Genomic DNA, 23,447 nt, shown 5'->3' with positions numbered 1-23,447 from the left:
ATTTTATAAATTTTCAATTGTTTTTCATTTTCTTGTACAATGAGAGTATTGCAAGTAATTTATATTTTATATTTCATTTGATATGAAACGTAAATAAAATACTATAACTTTTAGCTTTTTTATCTGTTATTTTATCGAATTTGTTAATTTAATTAGTAAATACATTGAAGACAATAAAGCTAAGGAGAAAAGGGATTTACGTCGAAGAGATTTCCCTTTCGAAAATTGTCGCGACCTTACTCCAAGTCGTGATCTACCCCGTCATGGGATCAATTATGGCTTCCAGTTACATCACCTGTGGCCACTCTTCACCATCCCTGGGAAATATACTTCTGTAGGAGCTTATTGGTGTAAACCAATTTTTTACAACTTCCTACAGTTTTTTTTTTTGTTGTTAAAACTGTCACCGTGTGAAATGCCTTTAATGCTGAGAATAATCAATGTTTCTTTGTATTTAAATAATTCCCTTCAAAATTGTCTTTCTAGTAGAAGTGGTAGACATATTACGAAATATTATAAACTTTTCATTTTAAATCTTTACATTGTCTGTAATTTCATCACTGCCTATGAATATATAAATGTTTGTTTTATATTAGAGGTGGAGACAGAAGTTCGCATTACTGTTTTCCACAAATGAGTTTGTATAATACTCAAAAAATATTTGATACCTTTAAATTAATAGTTTTAACCTATCACTTATGTAAAAAAAAATGAACTGTATAACGAGGATTCTCACTATTTCTACTAACTTTTCATTTCCTTATTTTTTGTTTTTAATTACTCATATCTCAAGGTTAATAAATATGAATGTGTCCAGGATATTAATTTTTAGCATAAGTAATCAAAAGTGGTTGATAGCATTTAATAAAATTTATTCTAGACCATTTATACGGCGTAATCCCATCACCTGCCTCTTTGTTGGTCTTCCTTTATTTAATTTCGTAATATTTACTTATTATGGGTAAATACCCAGTAAACCCTCGAGCCACATTATAACGAGGGTCTGACATTAAAGTTCTGTCTTACAGTCCCATATTAAATAAAAACATAAATCATCAGATTTAGGAGATATAATTAATGGATTTTATTATTTTGTTGAATATTTATTATGAGTTTCTTGTAGCGGAAAACCTTGCGATTTTTTCTTATTTCTTTAGAATTTCTTTGTTGATGTAATCATCATTAAATATGACATCATTTCTACGTCTTGTGAAATAAGAAACGATATATTCTTTTCTTGGAACATCATTATTTCTTATTGTAGCTCTTTACTACTTACTCAGCTTGTGCTTATTTCCCCTTGTATCCGTTATTTTTTTTAACTATTCAAATCATGGGGAATGTCTACACATTCAAGTGTAGCATGGATTAAATATAAAAAAAAAAAAAGGAAACTTTTTCAGGGAGAAGGGTATGTTTAGTCTGTGAAACATCAAATTCTACATGTAGGATTTATTTTTGAAATGTATTCATACTTCTACACACACGGAATTAATATAACTGGTTGCAATTTTAACAATATATATTTTTTATTCAGTAATGAATCATTTAATAATGATTAATGTTAATTGAGAAGGTTTGAGATAAAGAGATAAAATTGACAATTTTTCAAATAATTGTTTTTTTTTTTTATTATTTGTATCTGCCTGCTCTTAAACCATATTTCATTATAAAAATTATCAGATAATTGTGGATAATTTTACAATACGAGGGTAAATTGGTTCCAGCTCAAATAGATAGAAAAAACAAAACTAACTGACTAATTGCTCCAATGGCTACGCATATACATTTTGCGAAACTTAAAATGCCACCTATAGGTTTAGTTTTAAAATACGATTAATTTTCCACTTTTATGACTCTTATTGTATTCGTTATCATAACCGGTTACAATTTAAAAAAATCTGTTTTAATACAATAATCATTTAATAAAGATTAATTTCAATTGAGGAGGTGAAGAATGAAGTGAAAAGTACAAGTGTGATTTTCACAAAAAATATTTTCTATTTGCATCTGCCTATTCCAGAACCAAATTTACGAACTGAACAAAATTGTGAAATCCGCAATAATCATTAATTAATTCATTTCATAATTTTATAATTTTGACTGCACTGAAGGATAAATTTGATGTTGGCATAAATAGATAGGGGAAAAATACAAAAATGCATCATTTTATTAAGATTATTCATAATTGAGGAGATTTGAAATAAAGAGGTACAAGGAACAATTTTGGGAATAAGATTTTTTTTTTGTGCTATATATTTGTACTTGAACCAAATTTATTCTTCACTACTGTCAAAATTGTCGCTTGTACTCCTTTACTTATAACCTCAAGTTTTGTTTTTTTAATTTTTAACCAACCATTTTGACTTTACTAACAAATTATAGGTTGCAGTGGTGAGTTATGTTTTGAATATGGACCTGAAATTACTGTTATGAATAGATTAGTTTACTTAATTAATAACTAATTTCATTACTTAATAACTAAGTCCGTTGTGAACTGTTAGTTTAATGGATTTTATTTTCGCAGAAGGAGACCAGCTCACCTTGACCACGGCCCTATATTCAAATCACTTCTTCGTTGCTTCTCCAGCTTTTCCGCTCAGAGGACTTTAATTTCGTATTATGTGTATATATATGTCTATATTATATACATATTGAATTCATATATATAGAAAACGATATTGCCTATCGTTTATTTAATAAATCTACAATTCTGAGGTTGCGGAATTTCAAGCTACGAATATGTGATTTCCTTTATTAGCCCTGTGAGGAATATTTACCATATGTTTCAGATTTTCAATAAAATTAATATGGATAATAGTTTTTCAAAATTTAAATATTTAATTATAGATCATTTAATTGAATATGCATTAATTATTTGTATCAAATCTCATATTTCAGTAATTAAATAATTTTTGTGCAATAAATCTAACATTGATTATTTGGAAAAAAAATGGTTTGAAAATAAAAAAATTTTAAAATTTGATAGTTTAAAATTTTAATTCTTTACCTGTTCAAGAAAAAAAAATTCCAATTGCCTTTCCATTTTAATTAAATAAATGAACACTATAAAACTATGAAACCTATAAAATAGCAAAAATTCTTCATTTATTTTTATTTTATGAGGAGAAATACTGCATATTTGAACGCGCCATTATTTTACCTTAAAAAAAACTTTTATGCATATTAGTTAAATACGGAATTTAGTTGTGTGAATTTTTTTTAATAGTTCCATGTACTAAAAAAAATTAAAATTTATGCCTTCGAATACTTTCCTTCTTTCACTGCATAAATTAAAACAACTTTTGATAAGATAATTATTCATCAATATTTTTCAAACTTTCTAGAATTATCCTTATGCAGACCAATAAATAAAATTTTGTCGGATAACACAGAATTTTGTTGGATGTGTTTAATTTCACAGTCTTTTTTATTTTTATGATTTATTTGCCTTTAAGGTTGCTGTGAATGTAATATTCTATATTTAGTACAAACTTGTTATTCATTGATATTTAGCATTTTTTAAAAATTTTATTTCCCATTATTCCTTTTTGGACGTGTTCCAAGTTGTTTATCATAACGATAGGCAAGGAGGTCCAGTTTGACCGACCAAAAACCTGTTCTATTCCTGATCACTAATTCATTTCTGACAGGCTTCCGTTGTTATGTGCAATTCTCAACATGCAATGCCAGACAATGAAACTAGAACATTATTTAGTGAAAATAATCATCTAACTCTTTTTTTTTAACATATATTTATTGCACAAATATAAAATGTATGGTATTTACTTTATTGTTTTGGGATACCCCTTGTACAATCCAATTTTCCTGGTACTGATTAAACTTTACAACTTCTATATTTTACATTTTGATAAAACAAACTGAAGGTGGAAAAACCAAAACATTCTTGAATTAAAGCAAAATACATGACATTGGATAGATAAAATACACGTTTTCGTGTGATTTCATATTTCTGTGATTAGAGGTTTTAATGAGTTAGGTCAGGTCTGGAAGAAATTATGAAAAAGTTTGTATATTTAATCCTGTACAGTTTCTATATCTAATTCAGTGTGTATTTTAGATATTTTTGAGTAATATGGATAGTTATTAATGATTCTCAGATATTTGTTTTGATATACTGGTATTTTTTAAATTGGTTGAACTAGTAAAACTCCGTACGGGGCCAGGCATAAGTTAGGATAATCTTCTTACTTATCAATAGATTAGTTATTAATGAGTTCAAGCAGTATTTTTATTTCCATATAGTGTGAATCTAAGAAATATTTTAATTATTTATCATTAAAAAATAAAATATATTTTAGGCTTAGGTAAGATTTGTATTTAATTTTTTTGAATGATATTCGAAACTTTTTACTTCTTAACTAAAAAGATTATTCCATCTCTTCATTTAAACCCAACCTATAATTGCCAATCCCCGGAACTGAGAGCTATACCCTGGCCGAGGTAAGATCTACTTGTCGCATGACATAGGACTGGTTCTCCCAGTAACTGTTCCTCTAGGACGCCATATTATTGCCTTGACTTTCCGGTCCATTCCATCCATATTCTTGTGCTAATTTATAACGTTTATTCTTTACTCTATAGCTTTTAAAAACTTTGTTTATTTATAAACTTGAATTTATGAACTTTGTTTGGTTATAACAACAAAGCAAACTTCAGCATAAAATGGAACTTGTGAACTGCTATTTACTTGGCAGTAAGTAATTTTTTGTTTTGTTATTTCAGTACCTCATGTATGCAGAATCATCCGATCATTCTATCTTATTTGCATAGATCATGGATGCAGAAAATCATTCGATCTTATTTCTCCTAGTCATTACCCCGTTAAACGGTTGAGGGGACTACGTGGGCTTGTGATGTCTAAGTACCGTCTGTTAGGTACCTTCTTAGGGTACCTAAAGGTGACCAGTGACCACTCCACGCCAAATGTAACATTTAACAATCCTTATTATAGAAAGCAATGTGGATTTTTTGAGTGATCCAACAACTCCAGCCAACCGTGTGTGGGGGAAACTGATAGAGTATGATGAACTGTACAGTTTTCAGGCTATGCTATACTGCACAAGATAATATAATAATTGTTAGTATATGCATTATACTTAAAATTTAAAATATTTATTGTATAAAATATTTTACAAACGTTTTAACCGAAATACCTAGTAATTTATTTTGTACGATTAATTTTTTTAGATAATATAAATATTAATTAAAATAGGAATAATAATTAAAAGGAAAAAAGGTTAGTGTTCATTTATATTATAAGTAGTTGATGGATTTATAATTTATTCAATGGTGGAAAGTTTCCGGTTTTTTTAATAGTTTTGGAGTGTTAAGTTAATTGAGGTATATCTAATTGAATTGAGGAGGTATTATTTATATAAAATTTATTCTCGAGAGTAAAAATAATCTTTATATGGAAATTGTGATCCTTAATAGTCAATATTATTGACAATAATATTCAAATAATTAAAATCTGAACGTATTATTTCGCTGAGCTGAAGTGGCTCCATTTATCCTCCCGATGGCTGTATTTCCCAACTTCCTTTCTATTCCAAACAGTTAGTACTCAACGCCCCTCCTATATCATAGAAATCCTGCAATTCAAATTCTCAGTTCAATCCCGTACTACCAGGTCCCGTTTATCTAACATCTACCCTCCACCTCACCGAACTGCTGCGTTTGATAAATCATTTTTTACCCAAGCTGCTTATCTCTGGAACTCCATTCCCTCTAAACATACGTCATGTACCAACCCTTCTCTCGTTTAAATCTCTTATATTTAACTACCTTTTGCTTCACCAATCTGACCCATTATAATAATATTACAGATATTTTCTGATTAACTATTTGTTTGTTTTATTTAGTCAGTTAGTTTTTTAATTAATCTATTTTTTTTCTCTTTGTACATAAGTTATAATTAAGTGTGACCACACTTTTTTATGGCCAATAAATGTTATTATAAAATTAAAATTGCCTTTGTAATAGGTCTAAAGGGACCTAGTCCCAGTATAATAATTTTTTTTTTACTATTGAACATGTAAGGTTAGTATTGCTGGAATTAAGTCAATTTTCAATTTCTGTGTTATTGCTGTTCTTCAATATCTCCACCACCATTTTTTCGTCAGTAATGACTTTGTAAGCCCCGCAATATCAAAAAAGCTTGATTACTGATTTTATATTATGATACCCTTTTTTTTCGTTTGTATATTACCATATTACTATTCACATTTTTAATAATTTAATATTTTATTTTGAACCTACTTTTGACTCCAAATGCATGTTTCTATTGTTAGGTTAAATCATATCAGGAGACTTACTGCTGTTCCTGTGATGTAAAAAGTAAATTTACTTTTAATATCAGTTTATTGAACTAAAATGTATTTTGACTTTAAGAAATATTTAATACTGAATGGAGAAGATCTTCATTAATTTTTACTTTATTAGAATACCATATAGTTATTTTTTTTCTTAATATAATGCAGGATTGTCAGGAATTTATTAGGTTACGTGCTATTAGATTGATATTGCTGTTAATTATTGAAAGATAGACTTTTTTGTTTTTTTATAATTTTTTGAGAAATATTAAGATAATTGTTGATCAGTCCATTTTTGGCATTAAAAGTATATTAGTAGGTCAAACATTGGAGTGATTGAACGTGAGAAATATTTCATAATTTGTTTAAGATTTTTTAATAAATAACCTGTTAGTAAAATGTTTGGGATCAAACGAAAATTGAAGATTAATGTAAAGACTTTCTAGACCCTAGTTTAGGACATTTAACTGAAAAATATGATCCAACTTCGAATTCTATTTTTTTTCTCATATCGTTAGTCAATTGAAGAGCTCCATGTTCTATCAAAGAGATAAACGTTATAATTGATATTTCTTAAAACTTTTGTGGAATAAAAAAAAAAATCTTAGTTTTCACAACAAAAACATGTTTTCATTATTGGAAGATTAAGAGACTTTGTTGAAGATAAAAGACTGATTTATTGCTATCTTCACTACTAAAAACCAGCAAAATGAATTCAGAAAGAAGAATTTTATATAGAAATTTGAAATTCTTTTTGATGAATTCAAATTTAAAACGTTTTTTGAGGTAGCCATTCAAATTATCATCCTTTTAATTTATTTTTGATTACATGTTTTTACTGGAAAATTTTGGTATTTAAAAAAATATATTTAACTGAATCCTTGTTAGCTTATGTAATTTTTTTTTAATTGGAAAAATAATTAATATGGATTATGACCTTTATCGCCACTGAATCTCCGGATATTGTACAATTGAAAAGCTTCCTCAAACACTTTTTCTTATGAATTAAAGTATCATATTAAGTAACCGTAGAAATTGAATTATTTACTTTAAAAATATTATCTTAACTATGTTAGTTAAATAAAGAGTGTGACAGATCCGATAGCCTGGTTCCCCAGCGAATCTACTAAGTATGGGCGAGGCTTGGTGACCCACATCTCCAAGTGTGCCGTGCCGATTTGCGTTTTTGGGTGCCAACTTTTTTCCTCCGTTTTGATTAACCCGGTTTTCAAGCTCACGTCGCTCTCGATATGAAAGTTATAGGTTCTATTATCAATTATTTACTTACACTCATTCACGTAGGGAATTCAGTCGTAGATGTGCTGAATAATCATGATATTCAAATTCGATTCAATTATTATAGGTATTTTTTTTCTCGAAAAATTTCGATGATAAAAAAATGAGGAGATGATCTAATTTTTAGTAATGGTGCAAATCGTAAAATTTCTCAATACAAATTTTCATAGATTGAACATTTTTTTATAAGGATATCAGTTTTTATCAGATGATTTTCTGAAATTCTGTCACTCAGAAATGCTAAGGTTTAAGCTCGAATCCGGTTTTATTAAAATATTTTCTTTTCGGCAATGGTTTGACACTGGGATTGGTAGACATTCCTAGGGCACACCCAGCCTCCTTAAAGTGTGTGCCTGCATTCGGTAATACCACATCACCATATGGTATAACCATTGATCTAGAAATAGTACTTACTTATGAAGTACTAAAGGCAAGGTCATTCTATGATTATTTTGTTATGACTCAAGTTGTTAGTTTATAATATTTTAAATCCAGGATTTTCCTTGAATCATCTGTTCATTTAAATTATTCGACATTCACAAAGTATTGGTTTGCTTATAGTTTTTCCACTTATGATAAAATTGAAAGAAGAGAAATTATAGCTAAAGGATTAATTTTTTGAGGTTTGTTTTCGTGATTTATACTAACACTATTCCCGGGGGCCTTTAAGCCATTATATTAGCATGATTGACATTATTGTCGATTGCTGAAATCATACAATGTTATCCTTTCACAGGTTCCACATGTTATATAACCACAAATTTTGATATATCTTTAGTCATATATTTAGTGGAGAAGGGGGTGAGTTAGAGGAATATATAAACAAAGGAAAAAAAGAAACAAAACAAATGAAGTCTCGTTATTTTTTTCGCTTGGAAATAACGAAAACCCCGTTACAATATACCCTATATAAACTAATTATCGAATTATGACCACTATTATTACCACGAATTATGATCAATATTTGCCTGCATATATACATCCATTTTTTGTATATATTTAATTTGTTTATGTTTATTTTTCTAGGAGGTCAGAAAAAAAAACAAAATGACCACTGGCGAATACCTTTACATGTAGATAACAGAAAACCTAGGGGTGTTACCTACCCACCTGTTGAATTATCGTAATATTCCGTGAACAACAAAAAACATAAGTGAATTAACAAGTTGTAAGCAGTGTCTATGCTTGAGAAAGAACAACAGAACTATATGTACAAAAGTTTAATAATAAGAATTGTCGGGGTTGTCTGGTCTTAGGCGGTTCTCCAGCGGACGGACTAGAGCCGGGGAGAGACGGAAAATTATACTGGTTGCCGAAATGAAGCGGGTGGACCAGTGTAACCGTTAGGAATTAGGTTACAATCTTAGTTGCCGAGATGAAGCGGACGGACCAGTGTAACCGTTAGGAATTAGGTTACAATCTTAGTTGCCGAGATGAAGCCGACGGACTAAGATTGCTGGAGAAAGGGAGAGGAGATTGGCCATCGTCTAAGGTGAGCATAATAAAAACCAACTCTTGTTAGAATAAATCAGCAATGAATTTCTCTATCTCAAGTATAGTGTAAGCCACCAGTGCTATGACTAGACCTGAAAAAGGCTTGATTTAACGGATCCCGGTGGGAATTGAAGGCCTCACGTGATCGGTTATCACTGAGGATTCACTCTTTTAACTCTACTTGAGATAGTTCCGTAGACTCTTTTTGCTCAATCTCTTTTTATTTTATAATTAACATTATTATCCATTACATATTAACATATATACATTTTAACAAGATATCGTATTTTTATAATAATAAACTTATATACAATTCCTTAACTTCTTAGATGCTTGTAGTGCTGGTGGTAGCGGGTTATAGCGGCACTCCTTGCTCGCTGCTTGCTACAGAATAAATATATCTACAAAGAATGAAAAAGGAAAAAAAAGAATTCTTAACAATTAAAACTTATTGGTTGACTTAACCTTAACTTAAATGGTTAACCTTATTAACTAAATTTACATTATTATCCAAAGGAGTATAAAAGCGTATATAAAATAAAAACAAACTAAAATTTAGTTCAAACCCACGTAGTCTTTGGGTGTACTCCTGGTGGAACATAAGGTTGTCCGATATTTTCCTTTCCGGTCACCGTCTCTCCTTCCCCAGAGGTTTGAGGATGACACCTGCCACAACTTTCTTATCAAGGACGTGCTGTAGAAACGTTGCCACGCCACTATATTCCCACTTCTAGTGTTAATGACCGGCCATTGATTTAGAACACCATAATTTTAAAAACAAAACATATACGATAACATTTCTCATATGGTGATATTTCGGTCCAAACAGTAAAGACACAGAGCCTGATGGACTATCACCACTTCACATTGAACAATCGTAACGTGTTCAAAAATCAAACTGTTCCCTTCACAAAACCAAAACCCACTCGTCTAAACATATCGCTCGTGTCTTTTTTTTTTTTTTTTTCCATGACAACCGTAACACCCCTTTTCTACGCAGATATCGCCAGTTTTTTTACTTCACCATGGCTACCGTAACACTCTCTATATAATTTTATTCAAACACTATTGAACATCATTATAGGCAGGGTAAAAAGAAAGTTATTTTAATATTTTAAAAAACAGTTTCTATTCAATTAACTTAGATGGCTTATAAATATTCCATTTTACCGCTTGATAATTATACAGATACCATGTGATGATCATTAACTGTTCAACCATAACCGCCTTTATAGATATCCGCCGATTCACTTTACACTATAGCTTTCCATAATCGAACTTCTGGTATGGGTATAAACGTGTTGAATTAAATATCATACTTTATATGGTCTTTATGTGATGATAAAAATAAGCAGATGGAATAATTTTTATTTTAATGTTGGTTTATTATTTTTTAATTATGATTTTATGATATTAAAAAAAAATTTCGATTACAAATAATGATTTACGGATTGATAAAAAAAAAATGTCGTGAACCTCATTTTAAATTGAAAAAAAAAGGTATAATTTCACTATGACAAGTATAATTTAATTAGAACAATTAAATAATTTAATTATAATCGGTTAATTGATAACACATTTGAACCATTGTATCTGCTAATAAAGGTCCGATTACGATGTTTTTTTTAAAATGAAATTTCATTATCATTAATTAGACTTTGATTACCTTAAATTGTTCTTCTTTTTGACTGAAATTCCACTTTAATGATATTTTCCTGCCTAGAAAATAACCCTGATACCGAGTTGCAAATTTCGTTTGAGTTAAAGGGGCTCCTGGAGGTGCCTAGATGAAAAGATGTGCTGGAGTCTTTTTCTCTTTTTATGTCAAGAACCTGCTTATTGAGGAGAGTGGTGGCAAAAGGTCAAAAAACAACATTCTGATCTGAACCTATAAGAGGTAAATTTGTATCAACACGTATAATATTTTCATGGCATTTTTGGGAAGAGAGAGAGAGAGTGAGGGGGAAGATATTATAATATTTATTATATTATTTTTACTTTTAAGAATATAAAACCAATGAACTTTTATTTTTTTATGTAACTACGATTAATTAATTCGATTATATTATAAAAATAATCCTTAGGACAAATTATGACAAGGTTCGACTTGTACACTAATTCTATATCTCATGATGGGAGAAATATTTCAGTAAATATCACAATATTGAATATATTTCCTTCCAAAGAGGTCAAAGGTAAAATAAAATCAATATACTTCTTAAGAATTGGAAATAATAATTAAAAAAATATTGTTAAATAAACTAATTCGCTAATTATATTACCACTGAAACAAAGAAGGCACAATCAAGGTATTAATCTGGCACCATATCATTCGAAGCTATCCAAAATAAAAATAGAATAAATTTCGTGAAAAACAACTCATGTGATCTGAACTGTTTTAATTTTAATGCATTCCGGATTCAGTTCTAAATTTCACTGTCTAAAATCCAATGCATAATATTTTACATAATTAGTTTCTCACTTCATCTCTTTCCAATTCAATCACTTTACTAACTATAAAAGGTTATTAATATTAAATAGTGTCTCCAGGAAATAACCTTAGTTACTCCATAAAAAAATAAATAAACAAAATCCGTATTATATAGATTAGAAACATATTCTAAACTCTTGATCAATGACGAACATAACTAAATACTGCTGTTTTGTGCATCTTCTACGTCATTATCAATTATTTTGGGGACGCGTAGGCATCCTCCGAAAAAATTCCTTTTAAGTAACAGGAGCAGGAGCATTAACCGTTACCCTAACTCGATTAGGGACGCAGCTAAACGTGTAGTCGTGACTACCTTTAATGCAACGGAACGTCTTTAGAAAGAAAGTGTGAGTTCTAATAATTCACCTAGTGCTAGTGAATAGTTGGGCTTTCATAGGAAATAAAGAGAAAAGCTATCTAGGTAAAGGTTTTCCCCGTAATGGTATTTGAATAAATGTTTATCTATAATAACTAATCAGTTCATTGTAGACCTCCAATTTTAGACTTCGTTGCTAAAAGAAGTCTTTAGCTTCCTTCGGGGTTAAAGTACAGGGAAAATAAATAAAACAATCTATTACTATCAATGTATTTAATTAAACCTTGACAAATCCACGATAACATTCTCTGAATTTTGTTTTCATCACTGCCAACCATGATTGAAGATTTCCAAAAAGTTAGGAACGATATCTACCTCTTCCATCAAGGAATGCTATTACAAAAAGGATTTAGCAAGGTTGACGACCAAAGGAATCGTAGATTTATGTTAAACTTGAGTTTGTGGAATTAAATCCATAAGATAAAACTAAGGCAAAAGTTTTTTTAAAATTTTTTAAAACTTTATTTATTGATAGATATGAAAATCTGCCACACCGTTTTTAGCAATGGTTAATAGTGATGAATGATCACATTCGTATTAAAATATAATGAAAAAAAAGTACATAAAAATAAATAAAATATATGCAAACAGAAGGATAAAGAAACTGAACATTATCAAACTATGTGCAAAAAAAAATAAATAATCTCTAGTCACATTTATACTCACTCCTATATACAATATTTACACGATCGACTTGAGATTCTTGGGCCCACTTTATTCTTCAAATAGGCCTCGGTAGTGGCTGTAAGGGACAATAGCGTTATAAAATGATTGAATCTTATTGAAAAAATTCATTTTTTGCATATTCAGAACTTGATTTTGAGTTTCGAATACATTTACCTCAAACAGAGTAATATTATTTGATTTCTCTGGAAGATTCCAGCATTTCTGAAAATCTATAAGTCAGAGCTCAGTATTTGAAAAAAATAAAAATATTTTTATGCCTGTCCAGGCATTAATTCATCTGTGGACTGAATACTGTTTTTCCGTATAATAACTTATGCATTTATTTTATGCAAGACTGTACAGATTTCCTTCTGACAGATCTAAAACAAACAAAAACAAATAAGCATTTTTTTTATTTTGAAAATACAGTATTTTTACGTAAGGAAAAAAAATATTTAAAAGCTATCTATATGTCAGAAAATATCAATTATACGGTTAATTTCGAATGGTATACAAAAATTTTGAACTAGCATTGTACTGAAATTGTATGCAGAACTAATTTATGATCAAACTGACTATATATGAGATAAATTATAGATGGTTAAATTTTATGTGTTTTTAAGCCTAAAATGAATAAATAAGAAATCAATTATTACTAATAGTAGTATTAATATTAATAAGTAAATAGTTGATAAACACTAAAATGCAATAAAATTAGAAATATTTGAAAATAAGCCAAACCTGATATGTGAGGTAGGTTTAAACAATATTTTGTTTATAAAGATGATAAGGTTATAATAGAAAGTCTAAATGTAATGATATTAAAAAAAAAAAATGAATTAGATAAGAACTGAGTAATTTAACACAATATGATAAAAGTTAATTGAATGTGTTTTCCCTAATTTAATTATGGTTTATAGGTTGATAAACTAAAATATAATCTGACAATGGTGTGGAATAGCCTGCAATTTTTTGACGGAATCGTAGCTGTGATATTTAGAATAAGGTTGGATAATTTATGATACGGAATGTCTATGGAAGTAATTTTTATTGTTACTTGTGTAATTGAAATTGTTAATTAATAGTCATGCTTGAAAATGCCTGGAAGTGCTGAAACGTAGGAATGGAAAAATTAGAAAATAAACAGGTTGAGACTTATTGGATATTTTTTATTATAATTAATAAATAAACCAGTCCAAAACAAGAATTAAAATCATATATTTTTATTTTACGTGTATTTGGGTTTTTTCCCATGTAAAATATACTAAATAATCCAAAATTTACGCATTAAATATTAGTCTAAAAAAACCCTTAGTCCAATTTATTTGCTTGTATGCAAATGTTTCTTTTAAGCGCAATACAGTTTTGTTTTATTTGTCAAACTACACTGCAGGCACCTGCTTTATCAATATTGTAATTTTTCGGTCTGTCAGTTCCGCGGAATGTTAACGAAGCCATGAAATAGTTATGTTGGCGTGAGTTGGCATAGTAAGTATTCATAAAAAGAGGTGTGCTTTATCTCCTGAGATAGGTCACGGCCTGCTCCAGAGTAATTAACATACGCACTTGTAAACATAGACTTTGGTCTTTACGTTTTAACGTAAATGGGTTGAACCTCCAAACCCAAAGGATAGTATTGCTAGGGAACCCAACTGTGCACGACAATGTATCGTATTACGACGAAGAATGATGGGTTGAATTTACGAGTATATTTATAAATACCGTGTTTTAGAGGTTAGTCGTTCATTTTTATTAAAACACTTATTTTTAAGCTGTGCATGTGACACGTCATAATCGAGGCATCAGTTGAGAGAAAATTATATTTTCTATAATTTAACGCTTAAGTTAGAGATCGCTCAAGAGACATAACTAATTGCAATGTCACGTCATACAATTCAAATAACACATGCGATCTTGCTGCAACCAATAAATAATTTACTGTCGAAATAGTAGCTTTCCTAACCCTGCAGTAAATCCCGATTTCTGGTGTTTCTTAAATTTTAAAATTGTTTTCGAAGCGATAAAAATCTATGCAAGACATTTTCATACTTTCCTCTACAAAATTCCGAAACACGTGTTGATATAGAGATACTTTTTTATTCAAATCCCGGGACACATCATACTGGAGTACATCGTTCACTGAAGGCATTATGGTGTTATTTATTCTTTCCTATCTTGGCCGAGGTGCCATCAGATCTGCTGAGGACGATCCTCACCTTCCTTTCGCTCCTACTTTCTACATTCAACCTCTTCGGCTTTCTCTCCCTCTTGTAGGTAAGACAGATCCTAAAAGAAGACAGGCTTCTTCTCGTCAATTGGAGGATTTGTCCCAGAAAAATTAATTTCTTTGGTTGACTTGGTTTTCGGAAGTATGGCCCAAAATTTCTAATATGTTTGCCTGCTTAACATTCCGTCTTTCTAATGGGGGAAAAAAAAAAATTTAATTTTCTGTGATATCTCTATGATTCATAATGCTGTAAATAATACGTTATAAATTTACTTTTTTTAGTTGTTATCACTTATGCTGGTGAACTTTATGACCTCCGTCTAATGTGAAATCATTAAGAATCTGATAATTTTCTAATTCCCAGAAGTTAGATTGTACTTTCAAATAATTTTTTTAAATTAATTTCTTCTACCCTCTTTCGAATTTCTTGAAGGGCGTCGAGTTTGAAAACCACCTGAAAAAAATGTTTCCTCGAGACTTTCTTGACATTAACACACGTTTAGTGTCACAAATCGAGAGTGAATATTATTTTAATAATTACTTTGCTTATCCCGCAGCGCATTTGAGCGGAACAGGTAACTGATTATTTCGTGGCTTTGTGGTTAGTGAGAAATCTGTGGGTAAAAGTGAAACCTGATTTCGGTGTAAATGGAATTTTACACCTGATTCCTATTCCTACGATAGGTAAAGTATAGGTTGATACGTTCACATATTTTTTTTCTCGTTCTTTTCCCTTCATTATTTAGTGACGTTTCTTTAATACTTTGTGTCATTTATAATCGTTTAATGTACGATTTTCGTTTGGAGCCCTGTGGCCAGAAAAAAAAAATTTGGTCATTAGTCTTATTGTGTGTTTGTGCCACAATTATTTTTTGAATAGGTTCACCGATTTTGAATTTTTTTTTTTATAATGTTATGGCTTCCGATGGCTGTGCTCCAAACAGTATCTCCTTTTAGCACAAGAGCCCAAGAGGAGAAAAAACACCGTTATTTCACCCCAATTTTTGATTTCTTTAATGAAAACTATGTATAATTAATATTAAAAATTGATGAGTCTGCCAAGTATAGGTATGGGGAATAAAAAATGGCGGCTGTATCAATGCGATAAAAAAAATTTTTTTTTCATTCGGAGCTCTATATCTTAAAAAGTAGGAACAACACAAGAAAACCTAAGAGAACGCCATTTAAAGAAGAGTAAATTTGCTAAAATATGAGCCCTAATAGAGTTATTTACGTTAAATAGTTTTCGATATATAGCTTTTTGAAAAGCAACAATTCATAAAAATGTACTGATGTATATACGGATGTACTGAAAGATCAGTTGTTAGTGAATTTATTTTGAAAAATTATATCTCAAAAACCATTTGACGTACAGATGTCTATTAGCACTCAAATTAAAGCTAGTTTAATGAGCTATAAAGTAGTTTATGATGTTTATCTTTGTTGGAGTAATAGTTTACATGAAATTTGCTAAAATAAATTGATTTATAGTTGTTCGGACAAATTTTCATTTGCCAACTTTATATTCAAATGTGAATATCATAAAAACTTCTACCTCTACGAAGATAAGTGTCATAAACTACTTTATAGTAAGTTAAATTTCCTTAATTTTGAGTGTTGCCAGACATAAGTGCGTCTTATGGATCTAGAGATATATTTTTTTCATAATTCCAACATTTTATAGGAACAACTAGAAATTGACATTTTGTGAGTTTATTTTGTCAAATATCATAAAAACTACTACTCCTACAAAGATAAACATGATTAACTATTTTCTAGTAAATTTAACTAGCTTTAATTTGAGCGCTGGCATACATCTGTACGTCCAATGGTTTCCGAAATAAAGTTTTTCATAAATCAAACTTATTGTCTATAAACAATTATAAATCAATTTATTTTAGCAAATATCATGAAAACTACTTTTCATACGAAGTTAAAGGTCATAAACTTCTTTATATTCCATTAAACTAGCTTTAATTTGAGTGCTAATAGACATCTGTACGTCATATAGTTCCTGAGATATAGATTTCTCAAAATTAATTAACTAACTACTAATCTTTCAGTAGATTTTTAAGAAATTTTGCTTTTTAAAAGCTATATCTCAAGAACTATTGGACGTAAATAGCTCTTTTAGGGCTATTATTTCAGCAAATTTACTCTTCTTTAAATAATGTTCTCTAAGATTTTCTAGTGTTGTTGATAGTTTTTAAGATATAGAGCTCCGAATGAAAAATTAATGTTGTTTTAAGGTTTTGAAACAGCCGCCATTTTTTATTTCCTCTACCTATACTTGGCAGACTCATCAATTTTGACTATTAATTATGCATACTTTTCATTAAAGTAATCAAGAATTGGGGTGAGATAACTGCCTTTTTTTCTTCCCTGCTCTTGTACTATTTACCCAGTAGCTGCTGTTGCGGAAAGTCATGTTATTCTTCAAATACAACTTTAGCGATTTTGATTATACTTGTCAAAACTGTTGCCCTATAAGTAAAAAATAATGCTCTTTAAGTATAGTACATCTTTCTGAAAAACAAAGATCATGTGTTATGACGTTTAGTTAATTCCATTAGCGCATAACCCTAATAAGAGAAGGCATTTTAGTTATTCAGTTAAAAGATAATAACTATTATATACAAAAAAATAAAAAATCATTCAAATTGGTCCAGTATTAGCGTAGATTTTATTTTATTTTATTTTTCAACCGTGAATTTTAACTTCTTCTTTCCTGTTCCCATGGAAACTGTTCGCATTTAGAACAGAAAGAACAAGCTAAAGAAAAAACAAAAACAATATTTGTGATGAGTTTAAGTTAATGTAAAAAATAGGTATATTGTGGACACCCCAGTTTGATAAAATATGATTTATCTTCATCTCTGTTTATTATCGGTCATTAAATCGATATTAACATTAACTTATTATTCTAGGTACCGTGTTCTATTTATTTTAAAATTATTGTAATTCAAAAATAATCGATAAAAGGAGAACATTTTAGACCCTAAAGGTGTTTAAGAAATATTTATTGTCTGCTTTAAAAGTTAAAAGGATATAGTGACAATTTGCTCAGATCCTTGTACATAACAGGAAATGATTTTCAATTCATACTTTATCGTATAAAAGTATATCCTGTGTTATTTTGATCCACTTTGTTTAACGGTGTATAGTGTTGGGAGCTATGTCCACAATTTCACTGTGAATTTCTGTAGACGGAAGGAAATCACTTGACAACGATGCACTTATCATAAATTGCCTGGGAAACTTGGGAAACCTGCACTTCCTGAGACATTTGCCTCTGACCTACTTTTTGTTTATGCTCATTTGAACCTTTTATATATGTAATATTTTTTGTTTAAAAAATATTACCCATTTTTATTTTAATTTAGTTTCACATTAATTATTAGTATTAATGCGAAATAATTCACGAAAAAAAACTTTTATAATAATTAAACAAGGCTTAATTCATGCAAAACAAATGGCATTCAACTGTATATTTGTGAACAAAGTTGTATAATTTTATGTGTTAACGAATTCATTACAATTGGTAGCAATGAATTGAAATTACGTTAATATCGAAGTAATATATAAACTTCAATATTATGTTTAGATGAAAAATTTCCTTTTTATGGCATTTGAAGTATGTCATCTTAAGGTTCCGTAAATCTTTTAGTAAAAATAACAACTTTTAATGTTTTTAGATTTTCAGTTTTGATTTAAAAGCTTTCGTACTCATGTATGTACTGCAGTAACTCAAAATACTCTGTTTTGAGTTCTTTACTAATTCTATTGGCTATATATTATACAATATCAAATCTTATTCTGAATGATCCAATCAGTCGATGAAAAAAAAGGAAAAATATTAAACAGTATTCGATTATTCAAAAGATTGCTTTTGAAAGTATTTAAATTGTTTGTTTAATTATTAATTTTTAAAGCGTAGTTTTGTTTTATTTAAAATAACATATAATATTTATTATTCATATTTTAAATATTGATTTTATTTTTCGTGGTGTAATCATCGATGAATAATTCAATAGAAATCAGTATACTAATCGGAAAACCAAAAAAAGTAATGTAAACTTGTCAATCTGCCTTAACCAATTGACCTGTCTTTACATTTGTATCTTTATAATAAAGCAAAAGTAAAATTCTTATAGAGGGAAATTAAAATTATTATTGGCAATTTAAAACACTTACAAGTATCTCAACGTTTGACCAATTCTGGCATTGTGAAGAATTGAAACAAAAAACTCACGGTTAGCTGACTAGAAATTGTACATTCCTCTTAAACAGTTTTATTCAGGCTATACAGTTACAGAATATCACTCGTTAGTAGCTGAAATTTCTTGCTGAGAGGGAATTGTTCATAGAATTCCTTATCTACTGTAATGAAATTGAATGGTAAAATATTGTTCTCATATATTATGTTTTCATTATCTATGAACTTATCGGTTCTATTCCGCGTTGTTAACCTTAGCTGTGATGGTAACTGCTTTATTATCACCAGGTTTAGGTACGTGTGCTTCTTATAGACAAGGCACTACCACACTACCTCATTGTCGTGACAGTACTACCACGAAAGAAAATTGGCTTCGTGCTTACGAGCCTTAATTTACTGCTAAAAGTTATGTTTAAAATATTCCAATTATAACCTAATACTTATTGTTTCTAGATTAAATTTGGAGACGGGTTTTTATTGTTATATTTTAGTGAAAAAAAATCAGTGCTACCAACATTAATAAATAAAAAATAGTTCTTATTTAAACATTGCTAGCTCTAAGTTTGCAAAAACAAAGATGATTTTAAGAGAGACGATGAGGAAGCCGTTAGAATATCCTTTCTGGATCCGGTTATCTACCCACTTTCATGAGTCTGGATAACTCCAACAAGGTCTGACGAATCGCCAAACATTCACCGATTATTTGAGCGAAAGTTGCTCCCATCACATTCTTGTCTCGCCTCTTGCATTAAATTTTTATCTGTATTTTATTATTCAACAATACTTAAAATAACTGCAACTTCAAATCTCTCCATCTTTTCATCTCGTCGCACCAAAATCATCAAGTACTAACAAACTCTAAATCATTTCGAATTAATAAATGGATATTATTATTAAATGCCTGTGTAAAGTCATGTTTACAACCTGCGATAAATCCTGACGATGTGATTGTAACGATTTATTGTTATAAATAAATCGAAAGAGTCATACTGATGATACTGCTAAGATGAATTGTGAAGATGAGATTGCATGAAAATGTTTACTTATGCTAGTTCTGCTAGGAAATGCATTGATCTTCACTACAGTGCTTCTGTCTGCCGTCCATTTTAATCCCTTGTATTTTTTAATATGCTCTGTATTCGCCGGATTTTTTAAGTTTTTATCAGAGTATTCTTTGTCCTTAGTGAGCAAACTCACATAGAATTTTCTTGAAAACCGCCATCAATTACTTTAAACCAACCTTTCTTATGAACAAGTATTGCAAACTTAGTCAGATTGTAGCGATAGATGGCTGCTACTGTTTACACGTTACAGATCCAGTCCCATTCCAGCTCCAATAAATCCCTAACAATATCGTTTTGACAGGGAACGATAAATCGTAACAAAATTGCTGTCATCTATCGTAGCGTGTTAACTCACCTTAAGAGGCGATCGACAATAAACTGATAATTGTTTTTAGATCTTCAATCATGCTTAAAAATCAGGGTATAGATGTTGTTTAAGACTACTCGTATCTATCTGGTGTAAGTCGTTTTGGAATTAATTGTGTTGATGGGATCAGCTCAAATACGTGTATGAATCCGGAAATATTTTTTACTTTCAAGCTTAAATGATAATCTGTAATATATTTCCCCAGTCCGGGATCAATTAAGTCTTGAATTAGGACTTATATCCAACCTGGAATTAGATTAAGTTCAAGACTAAATTAACCCATAGTATACTGAAGTTTTCTTATTACCACTTTATCTACTTATATCTAATGTGAACAATCAGAGGTTTAAACCTAACTACATATTTTTAATTAAAAAACCATTCTCAAATATGTTTTAATTTACAATTGTTTAAATTAGATTATTTATTATATGAATTGTAAGTACATATCCTTGAAAATTTAGCGTTTTTTAATATAGTATTATTGCTGTTTTTTAGTATATTTTTTTAATTGTACTTTTTATTAACGTCGTAGATTTATGTTATAAAGCCAAATGTCACTTTTATAGAAAAACATTTCTTAAAAAAAAAATAAATCAATGTATGTCAAATATTAAAATATAAATATATAATTGTGCTGAAAATGCTACAAAAGTTTATATCTTATAAAAATTTAATGTCAATAAACTGTAGCAAGTTCTTGATTATTGGAGCAATAGAAGAGTAAAAGACAACTACTCACTCAATTCACTAAATTACATCATTTCCTTTTTTCTTAATTTATTTGTTTATTTTATGATATGGGATATTTAACCCCTGACAAGAGAGGCATAAGGAAGTATTGCATACTGTACTACTTGCTGGGTTCTAATATAAATTTGATATTTATAAGGAAGTTTCGTATCCACCTCCTTTTCGTTCTTTGGTAGTGGTTTTTTGCATTGGATGTTTGTGTATGAACCTTCAAGAATTCCCTATGGTTTGTTGAGGAATCTGACGTTAGTTGATCCGTACTTAATCGTCATCTGTTGGGATTTGCTGAACAATGTGGAGAGTGTGTTTATAGTGTCACAAAGTGTGATCGATGCTGCTGATAATTAAAAGTGAAATATAATAACATAGATGTTTGCAAAGTTGTATGTATTAACGTATAAAACCTAAAAAGTAATTCTTTTAGTTGACGAAATCATTCTCTTCACATTTTAATTCATAGTTTACTTTTTGGTAAACAAACTTGGTTTAACCACGCAGTTAATTAATATTGAATATTAACTTTAAATAGGAACTTTTTCTTAATAGTTGTCATGACTACTTCATATTCATGGATGCTGATGCACTACACAATACTGATTTTGGTCCTTGTCGTCGTCTTCAGTCTTCAATGTCTAATCCAAGTCTTCAATTATTACAATAAAAAAATAGACTCATCGACTATAAAAAAAACATCTACATTATCAATTCCTGTACTAGAAAATTAGTTGAGAAATATTAAACAAGGTAAGAAGGGTTCATTAAAAATTTGGCTCTGACGAATCTAGACACTGAACTATTGAAAATGAATCTACTGGAATCGAACTGTTTTTTTTTTTTTTAATTTATTTAATGTGATTTACAACTGTACAAATAATAAATACAATAAGTAAATATGTTGTATGTTTCATATACACTTGAAAATCTTGGGAAGGAACCCAGAGCTCAATTCCATATGTCCAAATTGGTCTGAATATCGTAGTGTATACTAATTTTTTGTAGTGAATGGTAAGTTTAGAGCGTTTGTCAAGTAAGTGTTGTAGCAATCGGAATCTACGAGCAGTTTCTTGTCGTTTCAGTCATGTGGGTGGATAGGAAAACGTTAGTTATTATTTCGGAAGATTGTTCCCAGAACAAATGCTAGCTATGCAAGTGACAGGCAGGTGTATACAACTTAATAGAAACTGTTCGAGAAGATTGTTAACTTATAAATTGGTGTGGAACTTATTAAACATAAAGTGGAAGATTAGATCCGCGTGTAAATATGTTAATTGGCTCATATACACGCTCCGTTAGACATACAATTACACTGTGCTCAGGCGGTATAGTACTTATATAATTTGCTTATTGACAGGTACATCGCTGGGAAATATTGACAAGGACAAGTAATGTTGACCCGTCTATTTATAATATTAAATTTGTAAACATACTGTTGTAATAAAGTACTTAATCTCAGTATACAATTGCGGATTATTTGATCACAATTATATTCAAAATCAGCTTATATATGTGACATACTCTCGTACTAAATTTTAAAAAAGTATCTCTAAATTCTCGTATCAGCGAATCACAGCAAAGTATTCGAACTTCACTAAACTTTTGGTTGAGAATTTGCTTATTTTAGTGTTTGAAGTAAAAGGCGTTTTTTTTTTTGTTTTTTTTTTCGATCTCCTGGAAACTGTCGATAAGTGGACCTGGCCGTGTTTTGTAACTAAGCTTTTAATGATATTAATTAATTAACTGTTAGTTGTCTTCTGAATAATCATCGTAGTGATTTATAACCCACTCATTATCTATATTCTGAGGTGGGGGTATCTTATTGCTACCATGGTACCGAGTATTTAAGATTATACTATGGAGATTAAAGTGTGTAATTATCATTTTTGTACTAGTTTTTACTGTCAAATATGTTTTTAATTCAAACTAAAAATACGTATTCCACTTATTTCAATATTGATTCCTGAAGCATTTGCAGTTATCATATTTTTTTTTTTAATCATAAAAGATTTACTATTAATACCCATAAAAAACATTTATGTATATATAAGTTCCCAGGATAAATGAGAACTGCACTAAATTCGTACAGAGAACGAACTGCTTTTGATACATTGTCACAACTTGGTATACATGTTTTGGCAAACAAATGCTTACAAACGTAGTCG

The 23,447-nt window shown here is 29.6% G+C and overlaps 1 protein-coding gene across 4 annotated transcripts in view; it reads left to right on the top strand.

Annotated features, from left to right (window-relative positions):
* The window catches only part of Myo10A (Myosin 10A), a 215,253-nt gene that overhangs the window by 29,910 nt on the left and 161,896 nt on the right, over positions 1-23,447 (top strand). The window contains exon 1 of one of the 4 annotated variants that reach the window (XM_067053305.1): positions 14,377-14,395. The exons of the other annotated variants lie outside the window; for them this stretch is intronic. The gene's annotated coding sequence lies outside the window, so the exon portion shown is untranslated. Of the gene's footprint in view, positions 1-14,376; positions 14,396-23,447 lie in introns of those variants that run through there. 4 annotated transcript variants of the gene reach the window in all.

This window comes from Halyomorpha halys, unplaced genomic scaffold (assembly GCF_000696795.3).
Source record: "Halyomorpha halys isolate HHAL.00 unplaced genomic scaffold, Hhal_1.1 Scaffold348.1, whole genome shotgun sequence".
In the NCBI taxonomy this organism is placed as follows: Eukaryota; Metazoa; Arthropoda; class Insecta; order Hemiptera; family Pentatomidae; genus Halyomorpha; species Halyomorpha halys.
This window is presented reverse-complemented; position numbering and strand designations above follow the sequence as displayed.